General features: G+C 37.3%; 1 long non-coding RNA gene across 2 annotated transcripts in view; it reads right to left on the bottom strand.

The window, feature by feature from the left end:
• The window catches only part of LOC135299929 (uncharacterized), a 41,175-nt gene that overhangs the window by 12,901 nt on the left and 13,544 nt on the right, over positions 1 to 14,730 (bottom strand). Inside the window, exon 2 of one of the 2 annotated variants that reach the window (XR_010361769.1) lies at positions 7,513 to 7,530. The exons of the other annotated variant lie outside the window; for it this stretch is intronic. This is a non-coding gene — a long non-coding RNA (uncharacterized LOC135299929). The remainder of the gene's footprint in view (positions 1 to 7,512; positions 7,531 to 14,730) is intronic. 2 annotated transcript variants of the gene reach the window in all.

Here is a 14,730-nt window from a genome sequence, read left to right as displayed (position 1 = left end):
TTTTTCTGGGCCTGCTGTAGCATTAGATACCTCAGAAGGATGTGCTGTGTACAGAATTTCTGGTGTTCCCTAACAAGCACTCTGGAGGTGGAGGTATTTTCCTGTCCCCTGCTTTCTGAGATGCAGAAGATGAAATCTTATTATCCTGCGCTCAAAGCCTTCAGGGAGAGATTCCATTTTGAAAGAAGCAACTCCTTCTAGTAACTCAATTTCCAACAAGATCCGTACAAAAGATAAATTGTCAGATAATCAGAGATGCTTCTTTTGGTGGAATTCCACAAGAATAGTGGGCAAATAACCCACTGGAAGATAAAACACCTATTACCAGCACAAAGTGTAAGTCCCTCTAAGCAAGGTTTTGTCTGTGTGAATGACCGATACCATCTGGAAGCAGAAGATTGACAGGCTAGAAGGCAGTTCAAGATAATAACGGGGCACCTGAGAATCACTGAGGGAATTTATCACTGTCACAGTGTGTGCTAAGTAGCACACGGCAAGGGTTTGCTGCTTTTTTTCCTCATGCAATTTAAGCCTCCGAACTGGTTTCACATGCAGCTGAAACAAGGGAACACAATGGAGATTTTCCCTCATAGTGCTGTCCTACTGACTTCAAATACATCTCATTAGTGCAGTTTCATTCTACGTAGCTCAACCAATACTGTTCACAAAAACTGCTATAATTACTATTGTCCAAGCCACATAAAGTAGAGATTATAATTTAAAATTTACAGGCTCTTTGAACTTAATTCTGATGCGTTCTTGCTCTCTTCTGATACAGGCAGCATATTTTATTTCTAGTTGCTATTCATTTTCTCTAAAGTAACTGCATTATTTGTATTTCCTACGTGCTGGCATTTACATAAAAATTTACGTAAAGGGGGCAACAGAATGAAGAAGCATGGTCACCCTCTCTTTGTGTGAAAATATACAAAATATGAAGCACTGCAGGTGAAATCCACCCATATGCTAAAAAAGCCCTGATTCATGATCTGTGTGTGTATTTAATCCCACCTCAGCTCTCAAAATAGAGTGTGGTGGGAGTTGTGATACATGAAGTGGCAGATTGAAGCTATGGCTGTGAACAAATTGTGAACTCCATGCTGCCTGGTGAATCCTGTTTTGTTTCAGGTTGTTTCTTCTGTATCCTCATCTCAAGTTTAAGTATTGCTTTTAAAACAAATTATAATATATTTTGTTGATTAAATTATATTCTATTTCATAAAAAGGACTTGATACTTAATGAAAAATATGTTTGAGAATGCAAGATTAAGTATTGAAAAGTCATAAATGTTAAGACATTCCCCCTGTGGGCTACTTCTTTTGTATTATTAGGTCCATTAATGTGACGTTTCTTGTGTTCTGAAACACAGCTAGAGAAAAAAACTCAATAAATATGCATTTCAGCTAAAGTATGAAAACCAGCTCTCTTAAAAGAAACCTAATTTTCAGGGAAGGATATGCTTTTTTTTAAAAATTATTATTATTTTCCCCCCAAAGACAGTGACTGTTTACCCTGCTCACTTTAAACCTTACAGCTTGGCTAATAAAAGACTTTTGAGAATAGATTTGTGCTACTCAAATCCTTCCCTGATTCCTCTTCTGAAGGTACGTGCCTCTAGTGAATTTGAACTGAAAAGGGTTTTTTGAGTTAGTAACTCTTTGCTTGGAAAATTTGGGGCTGTCATGATCATTCCTGATACCCCTGAGCCTTTCATGGTCCTTGAAGTCTGCAAGGGATGTACACCTCCTGCCCTTCACCACCATCTTCAGTGCATTTTCTTTCTTCCCTCTGCCCTAATCTACCACCCTGTCTCTCACCAATATTTGTTCACAGCCCTTTTTTCTTGGAGGCCTTTTTGTGTGCCCACCATAGACAGATATTTAATATAATTTAGCTGTAGTATGTTATGGCTGAACAGATTTTAAAACAGAAGTTTTATGTTTTGCCCTCATTTGAAGCAGCAGAAGACATTCCTCACTCTGAAAACCCCTCTGCCTGGATGTGTCGTCCAAATTGCCTTTGTAGCCTTAAATCTGTGACACACCTAATTGAAATTAACCTGCTTATTACTATCAATGGTTTTCTGATTTCAGTCTCATGTTCAGAATGAGCTGCCCAAATTGCTTTAATTTAACCTGCCTCTCCTCACCCCTCACCTTGAAAAACCCTCAATTTCTAGAAAGTTTCAGTCTGAAGTTTTGTCCAACTAGTTAAAATAAATGCAAGGGGATCTAAAAGACAGCCAGGAGAAATAGTGCCTATGTGCTGGATTTTCACAGTATGGTAGCACTGGCTGTATTTTGTGATTCATTTCCTTGCCCTAAATAAATTAATTCCAGCCATAGTCTCTTGAAGTCCTTTACCAAGCAAGATCCCATACTGTTAAAGTCTTTTGGTCAGTTCTGTGTTATATATACAGAGCCTGATAGTTCTTGTTATTTGAAGATTTATGGGATAATTAGATCAGTTTTCTTCTTGACCTTGCCTGCCTTGTGGAGCTGCTTTTCAAGTTTGGAAGCAAAGGCCTTAACTAGACAAGAGAAAACCGGGTATTACCACTTTCCTGTGAGCTCCATATGGTTTTCAATTAAGGGGAATATATAGGTAATGGCTGCCAATTGTATCAATTTGTGCAGGATTCCTGAGAAATGGCAGTGAAACACAGGGCATCCCCTACAATGAAATGTAAGAGACAGAATGGGAGAGATGAAAATGAAGGGACAGAGAATGTCCGGAAAACACTTAAAGCATCACCCTGACCACAAAGGAATCGAGCCCAGAAACCCAAACTGCTCTGAGTGGAGAGCACAGGCACCAGGACAGAATTGTATTAGAGAAAAGGGCATTCCTAAAATCTTCCTTTAACTAAAAATCAAGTTATCCTCATCCACGGCTTTGATTATTTTAATTTGCTTCAAGGAAGAAAAAGAACCATTCTAAACTCTATTTTAAATCATCTTTCATCTCTGCATCCACATCTCTTAGCCATCCAGTATATTTTCTTAGAGAAATTTATTTTTAAAATCTTTATTTTTATGTTTAATTATTATGAAATTAAACAAAAATTAGCTTTATATCCCCTGGCCTAGTAAGCAGAATCACATCATCTGATCAGAGGCAATTCAGCAGCCTTCTCTTAAAATGTTAGGATGATATTCATTTTCTTCATCACCCCCATCAATAAGATGCAGAGAAAAGTGGCACAACATTTATAATCAGCAAGTGCCTGCAATCCATAAGCAGTTTCCAAAGCATCCGTGACACATCAGGCGGCATATTCATCTCTGTAGGAGGTCTGGATCTCTCTCTGGCTGTCTCATTTTACAGTTCAGCCAGGTCCCTGAAATTCTGGGAAGATTGTTGGTTGTTTGTGGCACCATCAGGGTGAGCATGATGGCAGAACAAAGCTGGCAGCCTGTCTCAGACTCGGCTGTTGGTGTTTTCTGGGGAATGAGAGGAGAACATGGGACTAAAATGTGGAATCCCATGCTGCTAGGTGCCATGGAGGCCAGGAAGGCAGGTGCTTTCCTTGAGATAAGTTCATGGAGGAAAAGCCCACAAATTGCTGTTGGAAACAGCTCCTTGGGAAAAATCCTCATCTTTGGAACTCCTAGATAGTGACACAGAAGTGGAAAATTGGCACAAACCAACAGTGCCTTAGGCTGGAAGCTGAGTGGGGAGCAGCAGTGTGCTCTGTCCATGGGACACACAGGGCATGGCCCACTTGTGTTCTGTGATGTATTTGGTAGTATTTCTGCACAGCTCCCCCCATGGAACACAAGAACAGTATGTTGGAAATCTGTTAAGGATTTCGAGGTTTCTGTCTGAGCTAAAGGCATATCCCCAACATCTTGGGGCAGAGGGATATAATTCTGTGGCTGCCCTCATGTCACAGGACAGAGGATGATGGCCTCACCTGTCAGACCCCTCTCAACATTACATCCAAACTTCCCAGAAGCTTCTCTGCAGCAGACAGAAGATATTCCATGTGCCTCAACAGAAAGAGACAAACATCTTGCCCAAGCTTGCAGAAATGGCTCAGTGCAAGAGCCAAGCATAGAGTCAAGCAGTTTGGACTTCTCATAGTTTGTTCTAATCAACAATCACAATATGTCTTGAATGTGTGGTTATTATGCCTGCAACCAGCTTGCCAGTGCTTGCCATCTCAGAAATACATTACAGGTTTAATTCCTCTCACAATTATGTCATGTTCCAATGTGTCACCAGTGTCAGCACTGACCAGTGTTGGTGCTGGAGCCAGGTCTCCCTCCCTACAGGAAGGCTTCTGGCCATGAGGATCTGCTCAGAAAGTGGAAATTAGTTACTTGTTTCTTTCTGTCTCCCCATCGATACCTTGCTACATCTAAAGTGGATTTACATTCTTTAGTGTAGCATAGTTTAAAACATTCTTCTTACATACTTGCTTAAATTACAGATTTTACCCATTTCTGTGCTTTTGTTTTTGCCCTGCTTGGCTTGAAGTATGTAAATGAGCAAAGGCTGGCTGTCAAGGTTATCAGCATCTTCCTCAGGCAAAGCAAGATCTTAATGTTTTAAAATGCTTTCTTTGCTCCCAAATTTTTTTTGTCCTGAGGAGAGATGTGCTAGAACTATCTGTTACAGTTATCTTGTTTCATTTCTCTCAGTCAGAGTGGTGGTTGTCACATGTAAACAAACCATGTCTATTTATGTGTTTATTTAAAAGTCATCCTTTTGTTGGGTGCACTATAAATATTTTGTTAAAGGTAGTTTGAGTTTACTAGGAAACAGTTAAGGAAGTAATTGTTACTACTCTTCAATGGAAAAACAGGTATGTGAATAATAACTATGCAATATGAAGGGACGTACATAGCCTTGAAGCCCATAAATTAATGAAAAATGTGAGTTAAATTCACTGCAAACATTATTAGGAAAAGCTATCCAGCCAGCTCTTATGAGCTACCAAGTAAAAAATGAAATTATAAAGGTAGGGTGCTTACGGTAATTTATCACTTTAGCTATCATTTAAATATGAAACTACTATAACTCCTAAGATTTACAGGTCAAGGGTTTCCTCCTGCTTATTTCAGGAAGGGCTGCCTCCAATTCTTTGGTGAAAGATTGCCATTTATTTCACTAATCAATAATCACTCAATAATGTGAATGTAGAGGATGCAATCTATTGGTAGCCAGATACTCTCTCACGTTTCAGTGTTGGATGCACTGCAGCCTTAGTCTAACAAGCCATATACTACTTGAGTTCAAGAAATGTACATAATTCACTACATCAGGCGATGATTTGAAGTGCGTATGAAGGGTGTACCCTACAAATATTAGCCCCTAGAAGTGCAATGTGATGGCTTTTTATGTTAGGCTTTCTAATTTCGAATGACTTAGTAGTGATTTAAAAAACAAATGAGAATAATCTGTATGACTTTTTGTCAAGATAAATTTTCTTTCTGCTGATAAATCATTTTCCCCTGCTATAATTCATTTCAATACATAATCTACTTTTGTTTATTAGTCAGAAGTTAAATAAAATTGTAGTACCAAAATGTATATCTCCCTAGATGGCATATAAATCTTGGTTTTTCTTCTTAGTCACAAAAGGGCAAGTTCAGAGTAATTCCAGTGACGACAGTTGTGACACATTCAAAACTGACATAATTGTGAGAGGAATTAAACCTGTAATGCATTTCTGAGATGGCAAGTTATGGATGCAGGCATAATAATTACACATTCAAGACATATTGTGATTATTGATTAGAACAAACTATGAGAAGTCCAAACTGCTTGACTCTGTGCTTGGCTCTTGCACCAAGCCATTTCTGTGAACTTGGGCAAGATGTTTGTCTCTTTCTGTTGAGGCAGATATCTTCGACCCAATGCAGGGGAACTTCTGGGAAGTTTGGATGTAATGTTGAGAGGGGTCTGACAGGTGACACGTCCCATGACATGAGGGCAGCCACATAATTACATCCCTCTGCCCCAAGATGTTGGGGATATGCCTTTCACTCAGACAGAAACCTCTAAATCCTTAACAGATTTCCAACACACTGTTCTTGTGTTCCATGGGGGGAGCTGTGCAGAAACACTACCAAACACATATATAACATCACAGAACAACACAACACACTGACTCAACCCAGGGTGATGTATAGCATATGACATGTCTTCAGAGGGCCCAAGGAAATGGTGCAGACTGTTTGGCTAGTTTTCATCTTATATAATGAATTCCATTTGTATCTCGGGCTATAGTGTTGGCTTCCCCAAGATTCATTAGCTGGAGTAGAACTGCTTTGTTAGGCAAGTATTTACAAGCCTGCAGCTGCAGTGTGGCTGGGTCTTTTTGCACTGTTGAAAACAGTGTCATGAAGCCAAAGAAGCCTACGTAAATTATTAGGCTAATGCATTCTTGTAGATAAAAAATAAATTGAATTGTTCCTTCCACTGAATTAAAAAATCTTTCATACGGAGAATGCGATGAAGAAATGCCTGCTGCCAAGAAAGCATAAAACTTAGCCATAAGAAGGTGGTAAATGCAATCTTATTCACTCTGCTTATTGAAGCTCAGATTAGAAAAGAGACTTTGCAGAGGAAACCAAGAGAGATACTGCTCTTGCTGGCCTTGCTGGTAGTAAAATCATTGAAACAGAACTTATAAGGTTGGAAAAGACCTTTAAGATCCTTAAATGCAACTATCAACCTTGAGCTGCTATAATGTTCACCATTAAACTATGTCCTTAAGTGCCATATCTGCAAGCTTTTTGAACACTTCCAGGGATGGTGACTCTAGACATCCCTAGGCAGCCTTTCCCCATATTTAAAAACCCCTTTCTGTGGGAAAAAAAACCAAAAAAACAAAAACCTAATATCTAATCTAAACTTCCCTTGGTGCAACTAGATGCCATTTTCTCGTGTCCTGTCATTTGTTAGCTTGAAGGACTCATCACAGGCAAAGGCTGGAGATATGAGTGTGGATGGCAGATGCAACTCCTTGGCTTCTAAATGGAGTGGTGGAGTCAGCATCTCTGGAAGTGCTCAAAAAATGGGTAGAGGCAGCATTTAGCAAGGTGCTTTACTGGGCATGGTGGTACTCGGTTGAGGGTTGGACTTGATGTTCTTTTCCAACATTACTAATGATCTCATGATTCTAAAAGTAGGCCATGAAATCATGAGTCCTGAGATTCAGGAGACTACAAACACAGAAAATATTCCCTCTCCAGCAGAGGTCTTCACCCCAGAGCTCTGATGAGTCATTGCAGGGTTTGGCATGATTTTCTGTAAGGAGCACATCTTGCTCATGATGCTTTGCAGATGCAAGAACTGTTATCACTCTTCAAAAGCACCAGAATAAAAGGAAAATTAATATGCTCCCAAGAACTCTTAAAGAAAACACAGCATTAAAAAAAAATAAATTAAAAATTGAGCACTGTAGGAGAAAACAGTGAATTACTCAAGAATGCAGAATGAAAGGTCAGTAGTTAGTCTTAGCATGCAGAGAGAGTTTTTGCAGTGGGAATCTGACCTACCATGATCAGCAACATTTTCTTTCTCAGAAGACATAATGGAGCAATGAACAGGAGGAGCAGAGGAGAAAGAGAACACTAAAAAATAGCAGTGTTAATGGTAATGCACAGATGAAACATATTTTTCTAATAAATGCTAATGATGTTTAAAAAGCAAAACAATATCACTTTTAAAATATAAATATAATAAAGATTCTATAATTATCAATCCTAGAGAAATAATGAAACATAAATAATCAGAAATAAGTTGTCCGATAAAGTTAAAATTAAGCTAGGGTTGTTCTGAGCAACTCAACACAAGTAACCAAAATTAAACAGAAGCGTGGTGAAAGAATTTGTGGGATAATAGTCTAAATGACATCTAGATAAAAATTGATGTTGCCCACCCAAATATTAACTTCTCATGTTCAGTTACATTTTTTTATTATTATTATTATTTTGCATTCCATTTCTTGCCCAAAGCCATTTGTTTTATTTATATTAAGTAGAATCATGGTAACTGCAAGCCAAGGGCAGTTCATAGGTCACGTTTTATACAGAGATGTTGATATGCACAAATACCTAAAAATCTTGTCTTTTCACCCCAATGCTAGAATACTTTCTCTCCACATTAATTTTTGTCTCCATTTATAGTCCATTTAAATAAAAGGGACTTGTCAAAAATTTGAGACCTGAAATTCTGGATTGCAACTTTAGTCAGTATTCAAAATCCACAACATAAAAAGGTTTCAGACCTTTTAGATATATTCCAAACATATTTGACCTCAACATTTTGGATTTATGGCTCACAATTCTGCTTCTTTCCCAGTCTAAAACTAGGTCCTATTGCATTCTATGTCAGATGTACTGTAAAAGAAATAAAAAAGCCTTATTAACAAACGTGTTCATTCTGAATAATTAAAACTAATGAAAAACAATAGTTTTCAACCTTAACATCCAGTAGCAGGATGATTGCTAGTATGAAATTTGATGGCTCAGTTTATGCATGTTGCCAATAGGTGGTGCTACTATTTTTACATTTAATGCTATCTGCAGCAGCACAGACTGTCTGCTCTGACCACCATGAGAACAGAATAGTTTGCCTTTTTCAGGAGTGTTTCTCAGAGTAAAATGATGTGTGGGTTTGTGATTACTTTAGTGTCAGCAAATAAGAAGAGATGTAACAGATTGAGAAAACATTATCTCTTTCATGTTAGATATAAAGTTTAGAGACGTAGTTATGTAGAAAAGTAAAGAATTCCTGTGTGTAATTTTGTTTGTATATATCCCACCTGTGCTTTAGCTGTGAATTTTTCAGTAATATAGACAACTTTGTGTGAGTGAAGGCCTGATTCAATACAGATGAAAGGCAGTGAGAGAAAGGAGAGCAAAATAAGTATAATTTGAGATTAATTTGTTTTATTTTAGATTTGTTATCCAGCTGTGAATGGTACAAAGCTAATTTTGCATTATGAAATTTGGTATTTCTCTCTACAATATTTCAAAAGCAGATATGTGACTGAGCACTTTGTAACACAGGAACAGACAGATGTTAAGCTCAGTGATTTAATAAATAAAACTTTCTTACTGAGGCTTCTATTACTCAGCTTATTCAAAAACTTTCTTACTGAGGCTTCTATTACTCAGCTTATTCACTGGCTATTTCTGCAAAGTACAAAATAGGATGTGTATGTGGGGTGGCATATGTGACTTGGGGCATTAAAAATCAAAAGGAGGTTTTAGATTGTAATATTTGCACTAAAACCTGCTCCTCTACACTGGTTTTCTGTCCCTCTAAATTTTTGGAAGTGTGGTGAGACATGTTCTCTAATGAAGTTAGGTGAATACAGATGTGTCTTAGGCATAGACATGCATTCTGTGAAGTCTGCTTTTCAAGCATAGTGTGTCTCTGAGATTGCACTCATAACATCACAAAAGATGGATTGACAGCTCCTGACACTAGAGACCTTTATTTATCTTCAAAATAGGTATAGTGCAAGGACCAGGCAGAATTATTTATTATCGCTTCTCAGAAATCTATTGTGTATTTATTTACTCCCTGTTGGAAAATCATTTCTTAACAGCCATCTGGAGAACTGCTGCTGGGATGGGAAGGGAATTTATTTTGAGTGTTCAATGAAGCCATCAGGAAAACTTCAGCTGTGGTGCAGACACCTCTCAGTCTGAACTGTGCTTTTGGATTGAGATCTCAAACTCAGTTACTCACTGCAAGAGAAATCAAGCAGATCTCAGACCATAACACTTTTCTACCCAGCCTAGGATTTAAAAAATTGCATGACAGTGAAAAATACACTATTAGTTCTGAGATTAAAAATAAAAGGGAAAAAAATGAGGGGGGAAAAAGAGAAAAAAAAAAGATAAAAAAGAGACAAAAAGAAAAACATTACTTAGTTTTTAGCATACTATTTCTTGCTTATTTTACTTGTGGTAGGTAAATTATTAAAACAAAGCTGATCTCTTTAGACTGAGAAAAAATGCAGAAACACCAAAAAGAAAACAAAGAAGGGTAAAGTAGATACGAATGAGCACATACTTGTTTTCTCTTTCCCTCTGTAACTACATGTATGCAAATACTTGTAGTAAAAATATATAGCATCAACTAAACAGTTCTAGCAAATATTGCTTGCAATTATCTCCACAAAATGCAAACATTTTTTTTTTTTAATGAGAAGATCCTTATGTTTTTTTTTTCATTTTCTTATTGATTGAAAAGTATGGAACAGCCCAATATGTAACCAATATAGAGATTTCTTACACTTATCTGAATTTAGGATGAAACATGTGCTGAGGACGAGGGATAGAAAAGGAAATGAGCACTGTTTCCACTCTCTCCTTCTTAGAACAAGATAAAAATGAGATTCAATAAAGGCAGGTAATTGGAGAAGTAAAGAAGTGACAGTAAAGGAAGTCCAGTTGACAATAGAAGCCAGGAGTGTAAAATTAATATTCTGTCTTGGCCTGGTCTTCCTCTTTGGCACTACTTTTAGATTATTTAAAATAACTTTTATCTTTAAATAATAGCTCCATGCAGAATTGCAAAAGCCTTGTCCTACACACTCATATTCCTGATAGAAGAACAATTAAACAAATAATTTTTAAACTTTATGTCTGTGTCCTTATCATACTTGAATGAAAAGGGGATCAATGAGAAAGTATTTCTGTAAGTCCAAATGATATTTCCTGAAGAGCAAATAGCATGGTTTAAGGTGATTTCAAGTGACTTAAGCATGATGCAGGAACATCTTTACTACAAAAACTTGAAGACTGTTCAAAAGCCTTGCAAAATTTTTCATCTTAATTAAAGAATGCAGGGACTATAAGTTTCCTAGAAAGAGTCAACTCATAAATATTGGTTCAGGAAAGATAAAGCCAATAATCTTACAAATATTTGCAACTATAGCTGGTCAAATAAAGGTCGTGGAAATGTATGAATAATGGGGGATGGACAGAAAGACTGATGAAAGTGGTACATGGAAAACAGTGCCCAGAGTTACCAACTAGATTGAAACAAATAATGCTTTTTTATTATTTCATGTTGTGTACTTAGATAGGGATATTATTCAGGCATATGCTTTTAGAAAAGAGTCTTGATCTGGAACATAATGGTATGACATGCTGCTTTGTTTGTATGGGCTGCAAAATTTTATTTTGCATTGTACAAGAAGCTGAGTGCAGAAATTATATTTGTTTTGTTGGAAGACTTGTAATTTAATGTGCCATTTAGTTATAGGTGAAATTAGTATGAAAATTTGGAAATAAGGTTTTGATAATCCATTTTATGTCATCTGGCTTGATTGGATGTATTTTTGTCTTCAATAAGCACTTGAATTAGACACAATCTCAAAAAGAAAAGAGCCCAATTCCCTTCTGAATTCCTAGGTGCATAGAACTGGTAAATAAATTTCATTTGCCCCAGGAAAATCTGACATACTGGCAAGGAAAATTCTGGAGCAGTGGGTTTGTTGGCATATGCTGCCAGTGAATGTGTGAGTGGAACTAAGGGACCTTGTCCCCCAGCCAGACAGCGTTCCAAAGTGGGAGAAGAGGTTCCTGCTTTCTCTTCCTTGGGCTTCTCTAGTGAAGCAACACTAGAATTTGACGTTATGAAATGCAGGAAAGACAACTGTACAGAAGAGGAGGATGTTCAGACAGAGGGCTTGTTGTAACTTTGCATATGCCTATAATGACGACTGGTCAAAAAGAACAATTTGTGGCGTGTCTCCTGTCATCTGAGCAAAAGGCTGAAAGTTGTTACTGACTGTCATTCCCCACAAGACCCCTTGAAGGACATAATGTAAATGTCACTGACTCCTTTTAAATCAACACAGCTTCTTGACTTCTGTGCAGTCAAGCTGATTTACACCAGCTGATAATTTGGCTGATTCTTAGAAGAAGGAGTTGTGAAATCCAATGCTTGATGGGCTCAGCCCAGCACTATCAGAAATCAGCATTGACTTTATTGGGCAGCAGCCCTGGTGAGTTATTACTGAGTGTTTTGTCTTGCTGTGTGCTGGACAGCAATCAATAATGCTCCATGACACAGACAGAAATCTTGCTGTTACCATAAAGATTTACCATTTTCTACTGTCTTACAGAACTCACACAACTTCAGCTGGGTGGTGCCTTTTTACACCTTTTAAATCACCTGCCAGCTTGGAAGCAAGACAAGATCACTCATCTCTGTGCTGGCCATTGCTTCGGAAATATTGTAGTCCCACACTTAAAATATGCAATTTATTTGATTAGAAAGGATATTATTATATATGCATACATATATAGATATATGGTAGGTAAACATTCCTATTCTCTGCTTGAGAGAATTTAATAATTACCAGAAGAGAAAGAAACCGTACTTTTTTTTTCATTATTAATATTCAAATAGTGTAGCACTGATTTAGTGTTCTAAGATATCTTTTTGTTGTTTGCCTTTTCCTAGGCTGACAATACAAAGTAAAATCACTTCTGAAATCTTAAAGCCTTCTGAATCTTAATTTTAACTGTCTTCCATAGTTCTGAGACGGAATGAGGATTTCATTTTATGGAGGCATTATTGTTGAATCTTAAAACAGAAGATAGAAGCTTGCTACAGCTTTACGCAGAAGTACTTAGCTTTGACTTGTGAATTCAAACCCAAGATAATTTATAATAAAATATATATATGAATAAGTTAAAATGAATGTTTCATTTTGTTTTGGTTTATCTTTTATTTCATGTTTTTATTACTTTGTTCATTATATGTTTTAAGACATGAATTCTGGATCTCTATACATACAAGGGTAATGCTGGGAGAGATTCCTTAAAAATATATAGTATTTTGGGGTTGTTTTTTTGTTTTGTTTTTTGGTTTTTTTTTAATTTCTGTTTCTAAATTTTCAAGAGAACACAAAAAAGCATTGACTGTATGAAGTTATTAGTTCCTCTAAAGACTACTGTTCTGAAAAAGCTGGAGAGCCAGAATCATTATTTTATTCATGAGGAATAATCACTGTGTCATAGAGATAAGTTGCATTTTTATAAAAATCTCCGTGACCATAATGAAACTTTTCAAACTGAAAAAAATAAAGAAGCATAAAAGTACAGTTCTAGTAGCTTCTTCTACTCTATTTGCAGCTCACGTGCTTAGTAACTCAAAGAAACTTATTAGGAAAGTTAAAATACATGCATACATAGAGCTATGCATAAGCAATTTCCAAAGACTCTACAGCATTCAATTTTCTCCTTGATGCCTTCCTTTAATTTACCTTTCTGCTCTCTGCAAGAGACTTCCTTTTCTCTCACCTGCCTTGATGATACCCTTGACTAAATACTCAAGGTTTGGATACCGTTTATGACCAGTACCTAAGAAAAAATACTTCCCTCCTGTCCTCATCCTCCCCCAAAGAGTTTCTTCAAACACATTTAGTTTGCTTCAGTAATGTAACTCTTGTCCTCCCAAAAGAGCTAGATTTTTTTTGCATCTCAACTGTAAGAAAAACACTTCTGGAGAGGAAATTCTCTACGTAAACATGAAGACAAAATAACTAGTTTGTTTTACACATTTAGCTTGAAAACATAGCTGTAGGGGAAAGACAATAGAGAGCCACACTATTTATTTCCTTGTCGTTTTTCTGCTAATGCTAGAGAGAGGTAAATATGCCATTAATCCTGTTATTGTCCCTCTATCACTCACAACATTAATCCAAGCACCCTTATTCTTAGATATACAGGTATCAACAAAGGACAATTCCAGGAGAAAAATGCAAACTCAACTAACTTTAAACCCACCTAATTAATTAATGATTCTATAATTAATCTAATCTGTCTCTCCCTGTGGCCTCAGCTCAGTGGAGACACAGGCACACATATTTCCAGAAGATGGTTTATGCGATTTCAGTACAGTTCCACTTGGATGATTTGCCATCCCAGAGCCAGATGCAAGATCAACAACTCCCTGAAGTCAGAAACGGGAATTGTAGGAAAAATATAAGGCTGTAAGAAAACTATAAGGCTGTAGGCAAGTGCATATTGTATTACTTGGTGACCTGCTGTTTCACTGCTTTGATTCCCCTGGAATGTATGTGAAATCTGTTAGGTTAATTGTGTGTCAGCATATGCACACACACCCCCCTCCAAATTGTTGATAATACTGATAGAATCATAGAGTGCTTTGGGTTGAAACGGACCATTCCAACTCTCCTGCCATGGACAGGGACACCTTTCACTAAACCAAGCTGCTCAGAGCTCCATCCAGCCTGGCCTTGAACACTTCCAAGGATGGGGAATCCGCAGCTTCTCTGCACAACCTGTTCCAGCATCTCACCGCCCTCATAGGAAAGAATTTCTTCCTGTTATCTAATCTAAACCTTCCCTCTTTCAGTTTAAAGCTATTCCCCCTTGCCCTCTCTAAGATAACATCTAAGAAAGCCTGGAGCAGAGATGCTTGGTCTTACTGCTGCTGCCTGTTAATGTTCTCTGAGCCCACACCTTATATAAGAAAACACTGATATTTCATTTATTTTATGCATTCTTTTGATCCTCCATTTCTCTGATATTTTAGATGAATTTCTGAATTTGATGTCTGTAAGAGATGGTAAAATTTAAATGATTGGTGGGAGTTTTCAGTCAAGGATCTGAGTCCAGGATCTGAGCTTTAGTAAAGTATCAGCTCTCCCCCTCTACGTACTGCTGGAAGAGCTCAGAAGCTCCTCTCAAGAAGAATTTTTGAAGCTTGATTGAGACTGT

This window comes from Passer domesticus, chromosome 4 (genome assembly GCF_036417665.1).
Source record: "Passer domesticus isolate bPasDom1 chromosome 4, bPasDom1.hap1, whole genome shotgun sequence".
Classification (NCBI taxonomy): domain Eukaryota; kingdom Metazoa; phylum Chordata; class Aves; order Passeriformes; family Passeridae; genus Passer; species Passer domesticus.
The sequence above is the reverse complement of the archived record's forward strand: the minus strand, read 5'-3'. Positions and strand labels throughout refer to the sequence as shown.